General features: G+C 38.6%; 1 long non-coding RNA gene across 3 annotated transcripts in view; it reads left to right on the plus strand.

Annotated features, from left to right (window-relative positions):
* The window catches only part of LOC144335337 (uncharacterized), a 273,701-nt gene that overhangs the window by 208,430 nt on the left and 43,233 nt on the right, over positions 1-22,038 (plus strand). For 2 of the 3 annotated variants that reach the window (XR_013406114.1, XR_013406115.1), the window contains one exon: positions 19,080-20,977. The exons of the other annotated variant lie outside the window; for it this stretch is intronic. This is a non-coding gene — a long non-coding RNA (uncharacterized LOC144335337). Of the gene's footprint in view, positions 1-19,079; positions 20,978-22,038 lie in introns of those variants that run through there. 3 annotated transcript variants of the gene reach the window in all.

The following is a 22,038-nucleotide window of genomic DNA, read 5'->3' on the forward strand; positions in this document are numbered from 1 at the left end:
TTACTTTTGTCTTTATTTTTAACAGCAGAAGAAATTGAAGAGATCTGTGGACTGGCCAGGCACGGTGACTCGTGCCTGTAATCCCAACATTTTGGGAGGCCCAGGTGGGCAGATTGCTTGAGCCCAGGAGTTTAAGAGAAGCCTGGGCAACATGGTGAAACCCTGTCTCTACAAAAAATACAAAAGAAGAAAAATAGCTTGGTGTAACATGCACCTGTGGTTTCAGCTACTCAGGAGGCTGAGGTAGGAGGATGGCTTGAGCCTGGGAGGTAAAGGTTGCATCAAGCTAAGATTGCACTACTGCACTCCAGCCTGGGCAAAAGTGCAAGACCCTGTCTCAAAAAAAAAAAAAAAAAAAAAAAAAAGAGGGTGGGCGCGGTGGCTCATGCCTATAATCCCAGCACTTCGTTTGGGAGGCCGAGGCAGGTAGATCACCTGAGGTCAGGCATTCAAGACCAGCCTGGCCAACATGGTGAAGCCCCATCTATACTAAAACAACAACAACAACAGCAAAAATACAAAAATTAGCTGGGCTTGGTGGCAGGTATCTGTAATCCCCTCCCTACTTGGGAGGCTGAGGCAGAAGAATCGCTTGAACCCAGGAGGCAGAAGTTGCAGTGAGCTGAGATTGTGCCATTGCACTCCAGCCTGGGTTACAAGAGTGAAACTCCATCTCAAAAAAAAAAAAAGAAAAGAAAAAAGAACGAAAGAAAGAAAGAGAGAAAGAAAAGCAACATGAAAAGGAGATATGTGGGTCAACCTGCCCAAGTTTCTATGACTTGACTTGAACTCAGGACTTTTTTAGTCCACTGCTCTCCTACAACCCACAGCTTCCTCAGCTTGAGCATCCTGGCAACAGCCTGGCCAGTCAGGTTTGTGACAGGAGCAGTGAGAGGGTCCATGGGTTATCACTCATCAAGTCTGTCCTGCAGTGTGGGTTGGCTGGTGTGTGTGTGCACAGAGTAGGGTGGAGGGAGTTGGCAGAACTTTGGGGATAGCAGGGAACACTTCAGAAAGCACCTTCATTTGCCCTTTTGCTTGGTCAGAGGGCCCATTTCTTAATAGTTAGAAGTTTCCCGTAATAAGGGTACATTAATATAAATTGAAATAAATAAGCAATAACCACAACATTCACATTTCAGAATCACCTTGAAAGAAAGTCCTCAGGATCCCCAGGGAGCTGTGGAGGGAGGCGGAGCTGGAGTCAGCCCTAGAGATGTTCTTGCTCCTTCTGCCTTATAATCTGAATTCAACAAGTCCCCCACCCCCACTCCACCCCAAAACTCTGCAGCTGCTCTCTCTGACACTCATTTCGGGCTCTTGGCGGGAACCTGCCCTCTGACACTCACCAGGGCCCTTCCTCCCATGAATGGCCACACTAACGAGGGTGACATTTCCACTTCCTTCTGTTGTCTTTGTCTTCCTGCAACACCTTGGGACTGATCTCCTGGGATACCTAATTAAAAGGCCAACAGTGCTTTTACCAATAGTCATACTTGGAGCTGGGAATTGTATCTCTGTGAAATAACAAATAGCATCTTCGGATCTGTCCTAGAGGCCTGTGTTCCATGTAGCAATGTAGTCCACATCCATCAGACGGCAGGCATTGAGTACTAGAGAGGCATACCATGTCTCCAATCTGAGGACATCCTGCATTGTGACACAAGGTAATTTTAAGGTAACCCTGACTGCATTCATTTGTTCAATGATGAATTCACTAACCATGAGCTGCCTTATGCATGCTAGGTACTAGGTTAGGAGAGGAAGATACGTGGATGAGCAAGGGGGCAGGCTCTTGCTCTCAAGCGGTCCTGTACGTTTGTGACTTGAATAACATCTATTTCTCCTTATCTGATAATTACACCTTAATCTCTTCCCGAGGGACCCTCCTTTCCCATTTTCTCTCCACAGAGATGTGAAGGAAACAACTTATTCTATTTCCTGGCTTAAGGGCTAGGCAGATGAGCCAGGTCTAGCCATTAGAGTACAGTCCAACAAATTTTACCTTTTTCCTAGCCATAATGACTGGTTCAGAGAGGGAACATGACCCGTCTCAGTCCCAGAAAGAGTCAGTCCTGGATCTACTCCATCATTTCATCTGCTCTATTCCATCATTTTTACTAGAGCTCTTGGGACCGAGGAGTTTTTGCCTTCTACCATTGTTTCTAAGAGGCAGGAGGAAAGCCTAGAGATTCGGGGGCTATTCTTGTTGCTGTTCAAGAAGAGACTGCTTGAGAATGAAGCCACAACAGAGGAGAACAGATTTCTTAATGCATCATATGAGCACCTAGATCCAATTATGCCATATCTACCCATGAGTGTTTCAATTACTAATAAATTATCTGTTTTTCCCTTAGGGCAATTAGATATGGGTTTTTGTCTTTTGAAACAAAACCAGTTCTTACTAGAGTAAAATGACAGCAGATGAATCGATCACTTATTATAACACATTGTGATAATAGACGTGTGCAAAAGTGCCTTGGAATCTATAGCTGGGGAAGGGGGGGCCTCACCCAACCTGAGAGATTTGGAGAAGTAATCCCAAGATGAGGAATTACTTGGGCTAATCATAAAGAATAAGTGGGAATTGTCCAGGTATATTCCAGGAAGAAGGAAGAACCTAGATAAAAATAAATTAAAATTTTTTAACACACTTTTTTTTTCTGTTTTTTTTGAGACAGAGTCTCACTGTGTTGCTCAGGCTGGAGTGCAGTGGCATGATCTTGGCTCACTGCAAGCTCTGTCTCCTGGGTTCAAGCAATTCTCCTGCCTCAGCCTCCCAAGTAGCTGGGACTGCAGGTGCACACCACCACACCCAGCTATTTTTTTTTGTTTTGTTTTGTTTAGTAGAGATGGGGTTTCACCAGGCTGGTCTCGAACTCCTGGCCTCAAATGATCTGCCCACCTCGGCCTCCCAAAGTGCTGGGATTACAGACGTTAGCCACTGCGCCCATCCTTAACACACTACTTTTAAAGAAAAGGGCGTTACATTTCAGAAAGATTTGGACCTCAGATGACTTACTTAAAAACACTTTGGTGTTTAAAAGTGTTTTAAACTTTTTTGGTGTTTAAAACTTCTATTTTATGAGAAGTTGATGAATGTGGGGCAGCTTATTCCTTTATGATGCTCTGTAACCGCTGCTGTATTGGCGAGCTAACGATTTCCATAGACACCCTTCTCATTCTTTAAGCATTCCAGAAAGGAAACACGCCCTCAGAAGAGAGTGGGATCTACGGCTGTGATCCACAAACCTGGATGTTCACCAGAATCACTTAGGGGAGTGGAAATACAGACACACAGACCCCCACCTCTGACGGAGGGGTCTAGTATTTTATTCAAATTTCTCAGATGATTTTGCTATGTAGCCAGCTTTAGCATGCACTGACTCTAAAGAGAGGAGAAAAATAACATAATGATAGAAAGCACCAATATTTGGAAGTTAAGCATATCTGGGACTCTATTCCATCATTTATTAGCCACACTGCAGTTTCATCACCTCACTTGTAAAACAGAAATAATCACATTCACATATTAATGACATTCACAAATAATTGTGTAGTGCTTCTTAGGTACTAGATGCCTTCTAATGGGTTTGGGATATCAGTGAACAAAGGGGTGAAGATCTCTGTCCAGCAGAGACAGACTGTGAAAATAATTAAAGGAGTAAGTTGTGTGTGTGCTGGAAGGCCACAGTGTCAAGGAACAAAGGAAAAGAGTAGTCCAAGAGAGACCAAGAGTGCAAGGGAAAGTGAGAGAGCAGGTCGTAATATTACATAGGGCTAATCAGGGTGGGCCTCATTTGGAATGTGATTTGAGTAAGGACTTGAAGAGAGGGAATTAGCTAAATTATTATCTTGGGCAAGAGCATTACTGGTAGAGGGATAGAGCACTGCATTTCAGAGAACGAAGTCAGGGAGGAATGGAGTCCAGTGGAGTTTTTGGACTGTGAGATTGAAAGGATGTATGTAGAGGACTATGTGCTCGCAAACGAGATGTTCCCAATAAGTCCTGCTCTTGCAAACAAAGCAGGACGTTTCTTCTCTGCAAACAGGAAGAACAAAAGAGTCAGCCGCAAACAGCAGACTCTAGGAACTGGTTAATGTTTAAGCATCTTGAGAAATCAGAAAGTTAGGGAAAGGTCAGAAAAACAACTCATGACATAAAAACAACTTGTGTCATAAAAACAACTCGTGTCTTGTGACGTAGTAAAATTCCACAAGCGTGTATAAAATAAAGCAGAGCGTGCTGCTCGGGGCGGCCGCCATGTTTGTCTTGTCTTGTGTTGTCTTGTGTGTTCATTCCTTTGTTTAGGAAACACGCGGACCCCAACAGATGTAGCTACTATATATTAAAATTAGGAATTGGTTTGTGAATAGAGCAGGTTTTGAGAGGAAGATCAGCAGTTCAGTTTAAGACATGTTAAATTTGAGATGTGTATTAAATATCCAAGTGGGAACAGTGAGGACGTGTTGGATTTGGAGTTCAGAAGAGAAGTCTTGGCTGGAGATATAAATTTGGGATTAACTATAGAAGTGTTTTTAAAGCATAGGAATGCTAGGAACCCAATAAGGCAGTGGGAACAGAGAAGAGAGGAGGATCACATACTGAGTTCTGGAACTTTCTGATATGGAAAGGGTAGGAAGAAGAGAAAGAATCAGCTAAGACTGACAAGTGAGGTATCCTAGTAGCTACGTAAAGGAGTGTTTTAAGGAGGAAGAATGATACACTGTGTCAAACACTACAGATGGGGCAAGTTAAGATGAGGGCTGAGAACTGACCATTGGAGTGGAGATTACTGTTGTCCTTGACCAAAGAAGCTTTAGGGGTAGGATTTGTTGGTGAAAGTGTAAGTCTTTGTCATATGATTGTTGTGAGGATTATGTTGTACTAGTTTTAACGTTGTGTAAATTATGATCACAGGTCATGTTTAGGAATAAATCTTAATCTTCCTTTTTGATCTTGAAATGCGTTTCCACCTCTTCCTTCTCAGCTGAGAGTATTGCCCAATGTTATAATACCAAACATAAATCCAGGGATTCTGACTGGGATTGTGTTGAATCTACAGATCAAGTTTGGAACAATGGAGTCCTCCAATCCATGAACATGGAATACCTCTCTGTTTATTTGATCTTTGTTTTTTTTTTCTTTGTTCTTTTTTTTTTTAATCAGAGTTTTGTAGTTTCTGTATATAAATCCTGAACACAATTTTGTCAGATTTACATGTAAATATTTCCTTTTTCAGTGCTATTGTAAATCCTATGGTGATTTTTAATTTCAAATTTTAGTTGTTCATTGCTGTTATATATGAATGCAATGTACTTTTATATAATAATATTTCATCCTGTGATCTTGCTATATATAGTACCTTACTAGTTCCAGGAGAATTTTGTCAATTCTTTGAGATTTTTCACATAGACAGTCATTTAATCTGTGAACAAAGATAGTTTCATTTCTTTTTCCCAATCTGTCTACATTTTATGTCCTTTTCTTGTCCTTTTGAACTATGACTTCCAGGATGATGTGAAATAGGAGTGGTGAAAGAGGACATCCTTGCTTTGTATTTAGTCTTAGGGGAGAAACACTCAGTTTTTCAACATGAAGTATGATAGCTGTAAGTTTCTTTTGTAGATGTTCTTTGAGAAATCGAGAAAGTTTTCCTCCATTGCTAGTTTGCTAAGAGATTTAGATTAGGCCTTTCCCCTTTACTTTTTTTAATCCTCTGGTAAATGAGGATTTTTCAGATTGATTACTGTATTGGTTTGCTGGGGCTGCTGTAACAAAGTACCACAAACTCAGTGGCTTCAGTGACAGAAATGCATTTTCCCATAGTTCTGGAAGCTAGAAGTCCAAGACCAAGGTGTCAGCAGAGTTGGTCCTTCTGAGAGCTGTGAGAAAGCTCTTCTGTGCCTCTCTCCTCATCTTCTATGTCTTGTCGCCCAGTGTCTTTCCTCTCTGCGTATCACTGTGTAAAACTTGTATCTTTTGAAAAGCACCTGAGTCGTATTGGATTAGGGTCCACTCTAACGACCTCATTTTAAAATTTAGTGCCTCTGTAAAGACCCTATCTCCAAATAAGATCACATTATGAGATGGGGGAAGGTTGGAACTTCAAAATAAGAATTTTGGTAGAGAAGACACAATTCAATCTGTGACAATTAGCTTGTCAGTAACTCTCTCTGCTGCTAGTTCTGTCCCATCTTGCTCTTGGCTAGTGCTCTTTGGTGTGAGAAATTTTCAAATTCTTTGTGAGGCTCAGTCCCCTGCTCCACACACCTTTCCTTTTTTTTTTTAGAAGTTTGGCTCAATTTAGTCTCTGTTCTTGGGCTGTCGTTACTTTCTCTGACTCTTTCTTGATCCATTGAGGGGAAATTCTGTCACTAGCTGGCTGTTCTCATGCTCTTGCTGCGTTTGTCTTGGTTTTTGAACGAATTCCAAAAATAATTCTGCGTAACCTGTAATTTTTATCTCCACGTTGTCTTTTGTTTTGCTCCCCCATTGCTGGAACCATGACAAAATTCTCAGAGTAATTTCGATCAGCATACATTCATGGCAGGCCTATAAAGGTTATTTTATTCTTAGGCAGATGCATCTTTAATTTTGCCTCTCTCAGTACACATGGCTTCCAGCCTCAGAGCAGAAACCACTTTTGGACATAACATGAAACTTATGTATGAAATTGGCTTTGGAATGCTATATATTTGCATGCTTAGAAATTTTGTTTAATTTATTTCAACAGATATTTATTGAGTACCTATTATGCATCAAACCCTGGACATAAAATAATCCATAACCTGTGGTTGCTGATCTTCAGAAGCCCTTGATCTAGTAGAGAAGACAGATCTTGATACAGTGTGGCAAGTGACACTCAGTGATAAGCATAAAATGCTATGCAAGCTTTTAAGTTTTGGATTTTATTTCATTTTTGAGAGTATCTTAGAGCTTATATTTTTTTTCTTGAAGTTTTTTCATGGCTGTTGGTCCAGAGTATGAATGATGATATGACCTGACTTCATGGCTTTCCAGTGCTCTTGGGGTATATTTAAAATCTTCAGAGTAGGCTATTGGGGCCTGTGGGCCCTGGCCCTGCCCACCTCCCCTGCCTGAGCTCACACTGCTCTGAGGACGATGTTTTCCTACAACACTAGTGGTCTTTCAGTTGGAGAAGGCTCTATATTTTGTCCCATTTCAAGATCTAAGCACAGGGTTCTGCCAGTGATATGCTTGTTCGTATCACTTGAGCAGCACCTTTTCTTCCTCTGGCCTTCAGAATAAAAGCCACTTCTTCAAAAGGGGTTTTGCTGGGACCCCCTCTGTGTATCTCAGTTAATTCCTCTGTGCTACTCTTTTCCTGTACCTTTCCTTCATCGCACGTACAATGGTTTGTGTCTACTTATTTGTGAGATTAGTTCTTTTATCTCTGTTACTTCCACTGGATTATAAGATCTATGGGGTAGGAAATTCATCTCTTTTGCTCGTCATTCTATGCCCGGCATAGTGTCTGACTCAAAATGAGATCTGTTACAATTTCCATCTTTAATCTTTTATGTCCATCCTTATGTTCTCTCCTTACACACAGATTAAAGGGTCCTAGCTGGCAGTTGCATCCATGTGCTCTGGCTCCAAATCTCCTGCCTTGTGCTGTAGTCACATTCTGGGATCATCTGATTTACCTGTATGGCTAGAGACTCACTTCTGAAAATTGTTGTATGGATGTAACTTCCAGAATGAGATCCTGTGCTGATATTTATGTTTTCCTTATTTTTTTTTGAAACAAATATACTACATTGTAATAAAGGAGACAAAATTATGTGAAATTAAATGAACTCTTTGTAAGTATTATTCCTACATTTAGAGTAGGTATAACTAAGCAAATGGTCATGCCTATTTGGGATGACATGGGTCCCAGTCAGAAAATAGGCTTTATCTCATGCCAGTTCCAGAATATTATTGGTAGCTGTCTAGAGTGTTTTGTTGAAGATTTTGTTTAAAGTCCTGTCTTGCCGTACAATGAAAAAAAAAATGGCATGATTGATGAGGAGTATCTATTTTGAGAATAGGGAGGAGAGGCAGCACATATACAGACCTTATCCTATTGTCCTAGGCCTCGGAGATGGGTTAACTTACTAGAGTAACAAAATTGGAAACTCTACTCAGTATTTTCAGTTTGCTGAATGATGGGTTTTCCCTCATTCTTTTTAACTTATACATAATTTACAAACAGTGAAATCTACACTTTTTAGGATAGCATTCTGAGAGTTTTGACAATACCCACAGTTGTGTAACCACCATCATGCAGTCAAGATACAGAAGAATTTTGTTATCCGCCAAATTCCCCCTTACACTTTTGTAGTCAGCTCCTCCCTTCACCTCAAGCCCTTGGTAACACTAATTTGCTTTCTACCTTTATAGTCTTACTTTGCAAGAATGTTATATAAATGTAATTAAAGCCTGTAGTCTTTTGAGACAGTCTTCTTTCATTTAGCATAATGCATTTGAGAGTCATCCACATTGTTGCATGTGAGCAGGTTTTAATTCAAGTTTAGTTAAGAGATCAATCAATGAAAGAGATGTTCATTTACTAATTTAAAAATATTTATTGAACTTATTAAAATTATAACCATTAATATGCTTGGTCATAATTTCAATAAGTTCAATAAACACAAATAAATATCCATAATCATAGTCTTTTTCCATTCCAAATTATCTATCTATTTGTCTATCATCTGTCTATCTATCTATCTATCTATCTATCTATCTATCTATCTATCTATCATCTATCTATCTTTATATGTACATCTCAAGGTAAGTTATCATAAAACAAATTCTAAATGACTGCTTGGAGGCAGTAAGTTCTGAAGGAGTTTGGAGGAGGGAGAGGTCTTTGTTTACAACTGGGGATGTTTTTATAAAAGTAGATGGTATTTGAGTGAGCCTTGGAGAGTAGTTGGGACATTCTTTTAGAAATGTTGAACATCACTAACAAAGTATTTAAATATTCTTGTTTTGCTTCTCAGGAGTCCGTCAGGCCTTTTTCACTTCCAGTCCAACCTTATAGCCATGCACAAGCAGGAAAAAGGATATTCTGGAGAGTGAGAGGTTTATTAAATCATTTTTTTACTGTAATGAACATTTACTAACCATATACTAGTTGTAAAAGTCAGTGCAAAGTGTTCTGGGGAATACAAAGGTAAAAACATTGTTTTACTTACTTTATCTGTTACTTATTTACACTACACTTTTCATGATTCTACCCTCATTTTCCCCCCTTTCTTCTATCTTGTTTTATAAATGATTTGAATCAGCTTCCAAAATTACTCATAAAATAAATCATTAAAAATATTTGAACAAAGAGATAATATGAGGGAAAAAAACCCAAAACAATCCAGGGGTAAATTTACCTACCCCTCAGGAATGTATTCCAGATTATTTTATAGAGATACTAGAGATTGAGCTGTATATTTTCTGGGGGCCAAAGTGAGTAGGGAAATGTGTTCAGTTAAAAAACCCATATTGTCCAGAAGGAAAAGACAACCCACTCGTTTAAGGTTTTCATCCTGCTGAGCTGAGAAAAGATTTCTCCCTTGGGTCTTCACATAAAAAACCACTTTTTGATTCACAGAATATCTTCCTGGCTTCCATCCCAGCAATAAATACAAGAAGAGCAAAGTTTGCTTGGTTGCTTCGTGCAGCATCCCTCAACGCAAGCCAATATTGGAACAGCAAAGCTCCATTATGTCAAGTAAATCTGACAACAGTCAGAGTGATGCCATCCAGATACACAGCTCTCAGATGGTGTGCTCTGATCCAAGGGTAAAATTCATCATTTCTAGAAAATAGATGAATAGCATGTCCTTCAGACAATCCTCCATAAATATCTATTCTCATAAATGGGGTTTTGATAGGATTTGGACAACAGAGACTTATCTGACAAGTAACTAGAATACATCTATTCAGTGTTTCCATTAAGGGCTGATACACATATTTTGACAACCGATCAGAGAGAAGGTAGGATATTGTTGTTAGTTGAAAATCATGAAGACTACATAAGATGTGTCTGAATAGGGGTTATTCTTCCTTGGTACCAGGTGTTCTTATTCTAGAAGAAGGTGCTGTGCTGAGACCTTTAGATATGTTCTGTCATTTGAACATCCTATAGCATCCCCTTATTGTGGCTTCTATTTTCATTCTCGTTTTACAGAAAAGCTAACATTTTGAGGCATTCAGTGATTTGTTCAACTTACAAGCTTGTAAGTAATAGAGCCAGGATTCAAAATCAGGTCTCTCTGGAATCAGAAATCTCACGAATCTTTGTTTGCTTAAAAATACTTAAACATACAAAATTTAAGGTATTATGCATTGAACACTCATGCTCCCATTGCCCAGCTGATGGTACAAAGCATTAAGAATAAAGTTGACACCCTTGCAGATTCTTCCCTGATCTCATTCTCTTCTTGACTCTCTCCTCCTAGAGATAGCCCCTATTCTTGAAATTGATACCACTCTCATGAATGTCTTTATAATTACATATCATTATGTTTAGCCCCAAACAATATTGTTTTGTGTATTTCAAAGCACTAAATAATTTATACCAAATTGTATGGATCTTTCTTTAACTTATTTTTTGTTTAACTGTGTATACTTATTTTATTTTATTTTTTTTGAGATGGTCTTGTCTGTCACCCAGGCTGGAGTGCAGTGGCAAAGTCTCAACTCACTGCAGCCTCAATCTCCTGGGATAAAATCATCCTTCCACCTCAACCTTCCCAGTAGGTGGGACTATAGGTGCATGCCATCATGCCTGGCTATTTTTTGTAATTTTTTGTAGAGATGAGTTTTTGCCATGTTGCCCCAGCTGGTCTCAAACCCCTGGGCTCAAGCAATCCACCAGCCTCCCCCTCCCAAAGTGCTGGGATCACAGATGTGAGCCACTGTGCCCAACCTATACTTTAGTTTTATCCATCTTGATAGATGTAGTTCATATCCATTCATTGTCACTGCTGGATAACATTCCATTGTAAGACTTGCATTTATTCTCTATTGATGGTTACTTGAGTCATTTTTAATATTTTGCTGTTATAAAAATCCCATTCTGAACATTCTTGTCCATACCTCCTGGTGGATAGGTTTAAGAGTTTCTCTAGGTTAATGGGATATTTTACAATTGTGGGTGGAACTTTTTTTTGTGTGTGAGATAGAGTATCCCTCTGTCACCCAGACTGAAGTGCAGTGGCACGATCTCAGCTCACTGCAACCTTTGCCTCCCAGGTTCAAGCGATTCTCCGGCCTCAGCCTCCTGAGTAGTTGGGACTACAGGTGTGCACCACCACGTCTAGCTAATTTTTATATTTTTAGTAGAGACAGGGTTTCACCATGTTGGCCAGGCTGGTCTCGAACTCCTGACTTCAAGCGATCCACCTGCCTCAGCCTCCCAAAGTGCTGGGATTATAGGTGTGAGCCACCAGGCCCAGCTGGGTGAAACTTGTTTGTCATGATAATTGGGAGGCACTACTGGCATTTAGTGGCTGAAGTCAAGAGAAGCTAGATGTACTGCAGTGTATGACACATTCTTATAAACAAGAATGTGTCCTGACATCTTGTGACTTTGAAGTATTTTGCCAGATAGTCAGGTATAAAATTTGTAATTATTTGAATCTATAAAATAAATTTATTTTACATAAAGCCACAAAATACATAGCTTTAATCCACATGAGCTTTCCAAGAACGTAGCTCACATGTAATTTTTTAAAAATGCACTTTCAGAACTTTACCAAGTATTCACTATTCTGGAAAATCACATCACCAACAGTTCTACTGGTGTACTTGAATGTACTGGAACATGCTTGTTCTAGTCTGCCTTAGCAATGGACATATTATGGTGATACTACACAAACTGCATTCTAGTTAACTAAGGATTTCCCATTGACTGGAAGAAAATATTTGCAAATCATGTAACTCACAAAGGATTAATACCCACAATATATAAAGAACTCTTACAACTCAGTAAAAACAGAAAAACCCAAGCAACATTCTTTAAAAATGAGCAAAGGATTTGAAGAGACATTTCTCCAAAGAAGATACATAAATGTCCAGCAAGTGCATGAAATGATGTACGACATCACTAATCATTAGGGAAATGCAAATCAAAACTGAAATGAGATACCACTTCAACCCATTCAGGTGGCTGTTAGCCAAAAAGCAGGAAGTAAAGTGGTGAGGATATGAAGAAATTACAACACTTTTGCCCTGGGAATTGTAATTGCAATTGGGAAAGTAACATGGTGTAACTGCTGTGGAAAACAGTATGGTCATTCCTCAAAAAATCAAACATAGATGCAGGATCATCATGGCAGATGGGAGGCAGGACTAGATTGCCCCCTCTGACTTGGATGGACAGAGCAGCATGTGGAGGCTCGCATCGTGAATTTTAGCTCCAGAATGGCTGCAGGAATAAATTAGGAATCCCGAGAGGACCTTCTGAAAGGACAGACCCACTGAAGGAAGAAAACTGCTTCTGCAGGGCCCGGGAGACACCCCAAATACTCCGCAGCAAGACCCATCCAAGGAAAGTCTGAGCTCAGACATGCCCAGCCCTGCCCCCACCTGATGGTCCTTCCCTACCCACCCGGGTAGCTGAAGACAAAGGGCATATACTCTTGGAAGTTCTAAGACCCCACCCGCTGCCTGTTCCTCTCCGTACTACCACAGCTGATGCTTTCTGGAAAGTGCCACCTCCTGGCAGGAGGCCAACCGCCATAAAAATAGAGCATTAAACCACCAGAGCTAAGAACTGTCACAGAATCCATTTCACTCCCCTGCCACCTCCACTGGAAGAGGTGCCGGTATCCACAAGTAAGAGACTCATAGACGGTTCACATCACAGGACTCTGAAGATAACCCCCAGTACCAGCCCAGAGCCTGGTAGACTTGCTGGGTGGTTAGACCAGAAGAGAGATAACAACCTCTACAGCTCAGCTCTCAGGAAGCCACACCCATAGGAAAAGGAAGAGAGTTCTATATCAAGGGAATACGCGGTGGAACAAAAGAATCTGAACAACAGCCTTTGGCCCTAGACCTTCCCCCTGACAGAGCCTACCCAAATGAAAAGGAACCAGAAAACCAACTCTGGTAATATGACAAAATAAGACTCTTTAACATGTCCCCCCCGAAAAAAAAAAAAATCACACTAGCTCACCAGCAACGGATCCAAACCAAGAAGAAATCTCTGATTTACCTGAAAAAGAATTCAGGAAGCTAGTTAATAAGATAATCAGGGAGGCACCGGAGAAAGGCAAAGCTCAATGCAAGGAAATTCAATAAACAATACAAGAAGTGAAGGGGGAAATATTCAAGGAAATAGAAAGCATAAAAAAAAAATCAAAACTTCAGGAAACATTGGACATACTTATAGAAGTGCAAAATGCTCTGGAAAGTCTCAGCAATAGAATTGAACAGTAGAAGAAAGAAATTCAGAGCTCAAAGACAAGGTCTTTGAATTAACCCAATCCAACAAAGACAAAGAAAAAAGAATAAGAAAATATGAACAAAGATTGCAAGAAGTCTGGGGTTATGTTAAACAATCAAACCTAAGAATAATTGATGTTCCTGAAGAAGAAAAGTCCAGAAGTTTGGAAAATATATTTGGGGGAATAATTAAGGAAAACTTCCCTGGCCTTGCTAATGACCTAGACATTCAAATACTAGAAGAACAAAGAACACCTAGGAAATTCATCGCAAAAAGATCATCAGCTAGACACATTGTTATCAGGTTATCTAAAGTTAAGACAACAGAAATAATCTTAAGAGTTGTGAGACAAAAGTACCAGGTAACCTACAAAGAAAAACCTATCAGATTAACAGCAGATTTCTCAGCAGAAACCCTACAAGGCAGAAAGGATGGGGGCTATATCTTCAGCCTCTTCACATAAAACAATTATTAGTTAAGAATTTTGTATCTAGCAAAACTAAGTATCATATACGAAGGAAAGATACAGTCTTTTTCAGACAAACAAATGATGAGAGAATTTGCCACTACCACAGCCACCACTACAAGAACTGCTAAAAGGAGCTCTAAATCTTGAAAGGAATCCTGGAAACATATCAAAACAGAACCTCTTTGAAACAAAAATTTACGTAAATTTTGTAAAACAAAAATACAATTTAAAAAGCAAAAACAAAAAACTAAGGTATACAGACAACAAATAGCATGATGAATGGAATGGTACCTCACATCTCAGTGTTAACATTGAATGTAAATGGGCTAAATGCTCCACTTAAAAGACACAGAACTGCAGAATGGATAAGAACTCACCAACCACCTATCTACTGCCTTCAAGAGACTCACCTGACACATAAGGACTAACATAAATTTAAAGTAAAGGGGTGGAAAAAGGCATTTCATGCAAATGGACACCAAAAGTGAGCACCGGTAGTTATTCTTATATCAGACAAATCAAACTTCAAAGCAACAGCAGTTAAAAAAGGCAAAGAGGGACATTATATAATGGTAAAACGCCTTGTCCAACAGGAAAATATGACAATCCTAAACATATACACCTGACATTGGAGCTCCCAAATTTATAAAGCAATTACTAATAGACCTAAGAAATGAGATAGACAGCAACACAGTAATAGTAGGGGACTTCAATACTCCACTGACAGCACTAGACAGGTCATCAAGACAGAAAGTCAACGAAGAAACAATGGATTTAAAATATACGTTGGAACCAATGGACTTAACAGATACAACAAAATATTCCATCCAACAACCGCAAAATATACATTCTATTCAACACTGCATGAAACTTTTTCCAAGATAGACCATATGATAGACCACAAAATGAGACTCAATAAATTTAAGAAAATTGAAATTATATCAAGCACCTTCTCAGACCACAGTGGAATAAAGTTGGAAATCAACTCCAAAAGGAACCTTCAAAACCATGCAAATACATGGAAATTAAATAACCTGTTCCTGAATAATCATTGGGCCAAAAATGAAATCAAGATGGAAATTAAAAAATTCTTTGAACCTAACAACTATAGTGACACCTATTAAAACCCCTGGGATAGAGCAAAGATGGTGCTAGGAGGAAAGTTCATAGCCCTAAACATCTATATCAAAAAGACTGAAAGAGCACAAACTGACATTCTATGGTTGCACCTCAAGGAACTAGAGAAACAAGAATGAACTAAACTGAAACCCAAGCAGAAGAAAGGAAATAACCAAGATCAGAGCAGAACTAAATGAAAATGAAACAAAAAAAAAATACAAAACATAAATGAAACAAAAAGCTGGTTATTTGAAAAGATAAATAAAATTGATAGACCATTAGCAAGATTAACCAATAAAAGAAGAGAGAAAATCCAAATAACCTCAATAAGACACAAAACGGGAGATATTACAACTGACACCACTGAAATACTAAAGATCATTCAAGGCTACTATGAACACCTTTATGTACATAAACTTGAAAACCTAGAAGAGATGGATAAATTCCTGGAAAAATACAACCCTCCTGGCTTAAATCAGGAAGAATTAGATACCCTGAACAGACCAATAATGAGCAGAGAGATTGAAAAGGTAATTTTAAAATTACCAACAAAAAAGTCCAGGACCAGACAGATTCACAGTAGAATCCTACCAGACATTCAATGAAGAATTGAATAAAATAATACGTTTTAAAAAATAAAAAGAAATATATTTTATTATACTCTATTTCCTTTTAAAAATGCAGTTAGGTACCAATCCTATTGACACTATCCCACAAGATAAAGAGGAAACATAACCCAAAAAGGAAACTATAGTCTGATATCCCTGATTAGCATAGATGCTAAAATCCTTAATGAAATATTAGCTAACCAAATCCAACAACATATCAAAAAGATAATCCACCATGATCAAGTAGGTTTCTTACCAGGAAGCAAATTCTGACACACGCTACAGCATGAAAGAACCTTGAAGACATTATGATAAGTGAAATAAACAAGTCTAGAGAGGATAGATATTGTATAATTACATTTATATGAAGTACCTATACTGGTCAAATTCATAGGGACAGAAAATACAATAGCGATTGCCAGGGGATGGAGAGAAGGAGCATGGAGAGGTATAGTTTAATGTGTATAGAATTTTAGTTGGGGAAGATGAAAGTTCTGGAGATGGATGGTGGTGATGGCTGCACAACGTGAATGTACTTAACGTTGCTAAAGTATATACTTAATAACAGTTAAAATGGTACATGTTATATTACCAATGGTATTGACAGGTATATTTTATCATAATAAAAGAAGACATTTTGAAAACTAAAAAGAAATATAATATTTTATTATAATCCATTTCCTTTTAAAAATACAGTTGGGTACCATATTAACTTTTTTATGACTTAGAAACATCTTTAATGGAAAAATTAAGTCATCTTCTAGAATTACCTTTCCTTTTTTGTGGGCTTAATGCCCCTCAAAAGAGAATATTTTTGTTACCAAGGGAAAGTTTGGTTTTCTTATACTCTATGAAGTACTCAATAGTCGTTCACAATTTAGTTTGCTTTGTAACAGATCCTTGATTCTCCAGTTTATATTGACTTTTTGAAATCAGGTGTGTGGGTAAGTTGTGTTATTTGTGAATTTCATTTAAAGAAGGCAAAGAGAGTGTTACCCACTATTATCAAAGGAGGACATTGGACTTGATAGGGTTGTGAACTAGGGCTCCAGGGTAGATGCTTGGGAATGGAATTTCTGATTGTAGAGCATGCACATCTGAAAATTTGCTGGAAAATGTCAAATTATTTTCCATAGCACTTAAAAAAATCGTGCCACCAACAGTGTTTTAGAAGTCCTATTTTTTTTTCATCTCCTTACCAATACTTGGTATCATCAGACTTTGAAATTCCTGTTGATCTATTTATATGATGTGAGGTAGGTTATGATACAGTATGGATGTCCCACCCAAATCTCATGTTTAAATGTAATCCCCAATGTTGGAGCTGGGGCCTGGTAGGAGGTTTTTGAGTCACAGGAGCGGATCCCTCATGGCTTGGTGCTGTCCTTGGGATAGTGAGTGAGTTCTCTAGAGCATTCTCTCTGGTTTAAAATGTGGCACCTCCTCCCACACCCTGTTTCTTGCTCCTGCTTCCGCCACATGATGTGCCTTCACCTGCTTTGCCTTCCACCATGAATAAAACTCCCTGAGGCCTCCCCAGAAACCAAGCAGATGCCAGTGCCATGCTTGCATAGCCTGCAGAGCCATGAGCCATTTAAACCTGTTTTCTTTAAAAATTACCCAGTCTCAGGTATTTCTTTAAAGCATTGTAAGAATGGTCTAACACCGGTTCCAATTTTGTTTCTTAACAGGTCAGCCCCATTCATTGAACAGTTCATCCTTCCTTAATTCAAAACCTGTGACTATATCAAATCCATGACTATATGTGTAAATACATATATACACACTTTTTTTACATGTGGATTTTTTTGTTTATTCTTTTCTTTGTTAATTGTCATATAATGATTGTACGTAATTACAGGGTACATAGTGATGTTTTGCTACATATAATGTACAGTGATCAGATCAAGGTCATCTTGAATATCTATCATTTCTTTGTGTTGGGAACATTCAATATCCTCCTTCTAGCAATATAAAACTATATTATATGTTATTGTTAACTATAGTCACCCTACAGTTCTGTAGAACACTAGAACTAATTCCTCTTATCTAGCTGTAATTCTATACACATAGATTTGTTTCTGGATTTTCTATTCTGCTCCATTGTTCTATTTGTGTATTCAATTAAAATATCAATATATTTTAATATATTCCATGAAAACAGCAGTCTTTCTTAATTACTATAGATTTATAATTAGTATTTATGAAAGTCTGCATTTTTTCACTATTAAAATATACCTCTTCCAATAGCAGTTTAATACTTAGCAAAGCAGCTTTATGGTGAGCCATCTAGGATAAATGCAAATAATCCATAATGTTGTCTTCTCTTACTAAGATACACACAGGTAAATCATTATTTAAATTTTAAATGTAGATGTTGGAGGCAATCTAAATAAGTGAAAGTGAATCTGTCAAAGATGATGACAGAAATGGATGTCAAGCTTTTATTTTTAGGTCTGTCAATGATGAGATTACCAAATTGTCCATTGAGACCACTTCTAAATTATAACAAGATCAATGCACAGAGAAATACTCTTAACTTTATGCTTTCATTGGTGGGCAGACTTGTGTCAACTTCTCTATTTGTATAGATAAAAATGGCAGAGAAAGACACACATCCCAATTTCTAATATTTGAAATCACTATCTGTTCTTCCCAGAACCCATTTCTCTTAATCTCAGTGGATGAGGTCCACTCACTCATCTTGTTCCCTTGATGTCACTCTTCTAGTAAGAGCCGCATCTACTCAGCTATATCCATTGTTTTTGGGAAGATAAATTATAAAAAGGATCTGCTTCCCTCAGGCTGATATATCCTCTGGTCCACAACATTGTAAACAGAACAGAAGAACAAGACCCATTTGCTTTACCTATTGACTATGTGCAGGGCACAACTTGAGAATGACAACAGACCACACACTTAAGCAGACAATGTCAACTGTAATGTCTGGGGTATATACGTGTTGAGACTAATATAATCAAACTTCTCAGTAAATGAAATCAGCACAAGATGACTTCTGTTATCCTAACAGACAAGCCTAAAAATGCACTCCCACCTGATCCGAAAAGGATTTGAGTTGTTAGAAGCAGTCGTATCTCTTTTCCCAAGAAAGTTGAGAGCCAGAGAAAAAATTAGACTTAAACTGGCAATGTTAGAGCAAGGCTATAGAAGAAGAAGGCTTGGATGTGCAGTAAGGATGGAAATGACCAGCGTAGAGCTTCTAAAGTAGATGGCTTTGAATGTACCACATTCGTATTGAGCAGGGGCTAGTCAAGAAAACGCTAACAAATGACTAAGGATTCTGTTTCTCCTCTGCTCTCACAAGATACTTGAGCCCAGTTTTAGCCGAGTAGATAATCCTTCTTCCTATGAAGTCAGGTAGGGAATGGAGATGGTGACCAAATGCTTATTCTTTCTTAGGTGATTCCTGCAAGTGGAAATAAGAAGAGATGCTGGTGACGACTACCCTCTGGGCCTCCAACTATCAGTTAATTTTCCATAATTGGTGCAATTATTATAGGTCCATGATGCTTTACCAGAGAGGTGATCTTGTTTGAAGGCAAAGGGAATGTTCATTTGACCCTTGAAGGGTAAATTAATTTTCTCTATAGCAAGCTTTAGACATATGGAGAGCTTCACAATCACAATAATATGCAGTAGTCTAATGTTTGTGATCTCCTCAGATTCATACATTAAAACCTAATCCCCGATGTGATGGGCGCTTTGGGAAGTGATTAGGTCATAAGGGCTAATCCCTCATGAATGGAAGTAGTGGTACCCTGATGAAAGAGACCTCAGAGACCCAGCTAGCCCCTTCCACCACATGTGGATACAATGAAAAGGTGCCATTTCCGAACCAGTGAGTGAACCTGTACCCAGCACTGAATCTGCTGGCACCTTGGTCTTGGACTTCCCAGCCTCCAGAACTGTGAGTGATACATTTTTGTTGTTTGTAAGCTACTCAGTTGATGGTATTTTCATTATAATAACCCAAACAGACTAAAACACTCTTCAGAAGGGACTATATGTCTGAGCTCTGGGGTACTTGGAATATGTTATATTTAATACAAATGTAGTAAATGAATGAATTCATAAACAAGTAAACACCTGCCTCTCCATCACCTTGCTTCTTTGGACTCACCCCTTAATGCTGTCTTCTTTTACAAGGTATCGTACTGTAAAAGAAAATTTTAAAAATACCTGGTGAGGAGAATCTCCCGGTGTAATTCCCGGGATTTTATCAAGTAGTCTATAGACATTTTGGCAGTTTCCAAGGAAATATTAATAAGAAAAAACTTTTTTAGTTGTGAGAAACATGTATTTCACAAAAGGGAAATAGGAGATTTGTGATTTTTTCTTAGAAGCACTGTTACTTTTTAGCCATTACAACCTTGAAGGCTGCATGGGCCCCACAAGGAGAGCACTCATCCATCTGTCTCAACTAACACATCGTTTCATGGAGTTATCTTGCCACTATAACTTCATGGTATTTGGGATTATTAATATTCACCACATTTCCGTTTCTGTGGTCATGTTATGTGATGTTATATCTCAAATGCACAAAAGTGGATTCATGACTCATAATGATTCATTGAGGTGTAAGAATAGTATGAAGAGGCTTCCAGGGTGAAAAGCCTAGAAATGGTCACTGTTATCCTTAAAATAAGAAAAACTTGAATAAATGGAAAATCAATGACTTTTCTTGACTACATCAAAGAACTGGGATCACAGGGTAAACTGCCAAACCTGGGCAAACCTGAAACTGGAACATTGAGTACATCTGGGGAGGTGCAGTAACTGGGACCTGTTTATCTGGAACAGAAGCCTGCAGTCATAACCCTGCAGGTACATTTAAATGGTAAACTTGAGAAACTGCTGAGGGCTAGTGAGAGTGAGAAACTCCTGGGGCCTCCACACTGTTATGGGCTTTCCCTTTAGAAACCCCTCCAGGTTTCTCATGGTGAAAATTCCACTCAGATACCCTCAGGGCCCTGGCAGTGGGAGGGAAGGATTAGCTATGCTCAGACATACAGAGCATCCTCTCAATAACCAAGGCCCATTCTCCAGGGGAAAGAACTTTGCCTACTCACAGTTCTGGAAACTTTCTCCAGCTGTGGGAAAAAGAATTCTCCCCCACTCCAGTTCCCTAAGGGGAAGACAATCAACATGGGCTAGGGCTCCAAGGAAAATATTTTAAAAACACAGTATGAAGAAACAAAGTGATCATCAGAACCAGGCTCAGATATGCACAGACTTTGGGATTATCAGATAGGGAATTTTCTTTTAATCCTATAGTTGGAAACTTTAAGAAAAAGAAATCAAAGGAAATGCTAGAAATCAAAAACATTGTAATAAAAATGATGGGCTCATCAGTAGACTTGACACAACAGAGGAACTTATCAGTGAGCATGAAGGTAGGTCAACAAAACTTCCAAACTGAAATGTAAAGAGAAAAAAGAATAAAAAAAAAACCCAACAAGTAAGCAGAATATTCAAAAACTCTGGGACAATATAAAAAATGGTCTGCATATAATTTAAATTCTAGAAAGGGAAGGGAACAGAGGAAATATTTGAGAAGTAATAATGACCAAAAACTTTCTAATCCAAAATTTACATGGAACCAAAAAACAGCCTGAATAGCTGAAGCAATTCTAAGCAAAAAGAACAAAGCTGAAGCCATCATACCACTCAACTTCAAACTATACTGTAAAACTACAGTAACCAAAACAGCATGATACTAGTATAAAAATAGACACATAGACCAATGAAACAGAATAGAAAACTCAGAAATAAAGCCACACACCTACGACCATCTGATCTTTGACAAGGCTAACAAAAATAAACAATGGAGAAATGATTCAATAAATGGGGCTGGGATAACTGGCTAGCCACATGCAGAAGATTGAAACTGGACCCCTTCCTTATACCATATATAAAAATTAACTCAAAACGGAGCAAAAATTTAAATGTAAGACCTCAAACTATAAATATCCTAGAAGACAACCTAGGATTTACTCTTCCTGACAATGACCTTGGCAAAGAATTTTTGGTCAAGTCCCCAAAATCTATTGCAACAGAAACAAAAACAGGTAAGTGAGACTTAATTAAACTAAAGAACTTCTGTAAAGCAGAAGAAACTATCAACAGAGTAAACAGACATCTACAGAATGGGAGAAGATAGTCACCAACTATGCATCTGACAAAGGCCTGATATCCAGAATCTGTAGGGAACTTATGCAATTCAACAAGCGAAAACCAAATAACCCCATTAAAAACTGGGCAAATGACATGGACTTCTCTCTTGAAGACATACAAATGGCCAACACACATATGAAAAACTGCTCAACATCACTGATCATCAGAGAAATGCAAATCGAAA

This window comes from Macaca mulatta, chromosome 16, assembly GCF_049350105.2.
Source record: "Macaca mulatta isolate MMU2019108-1 chromosome 16, T2T-MMU8v2.0, whole genome shotgun sequence".
NCBI lineage: Eukaryota > Metazoa > Chordata > Mammalia > Primates > Cercopithecidae > Macaca > Macaca mulatta.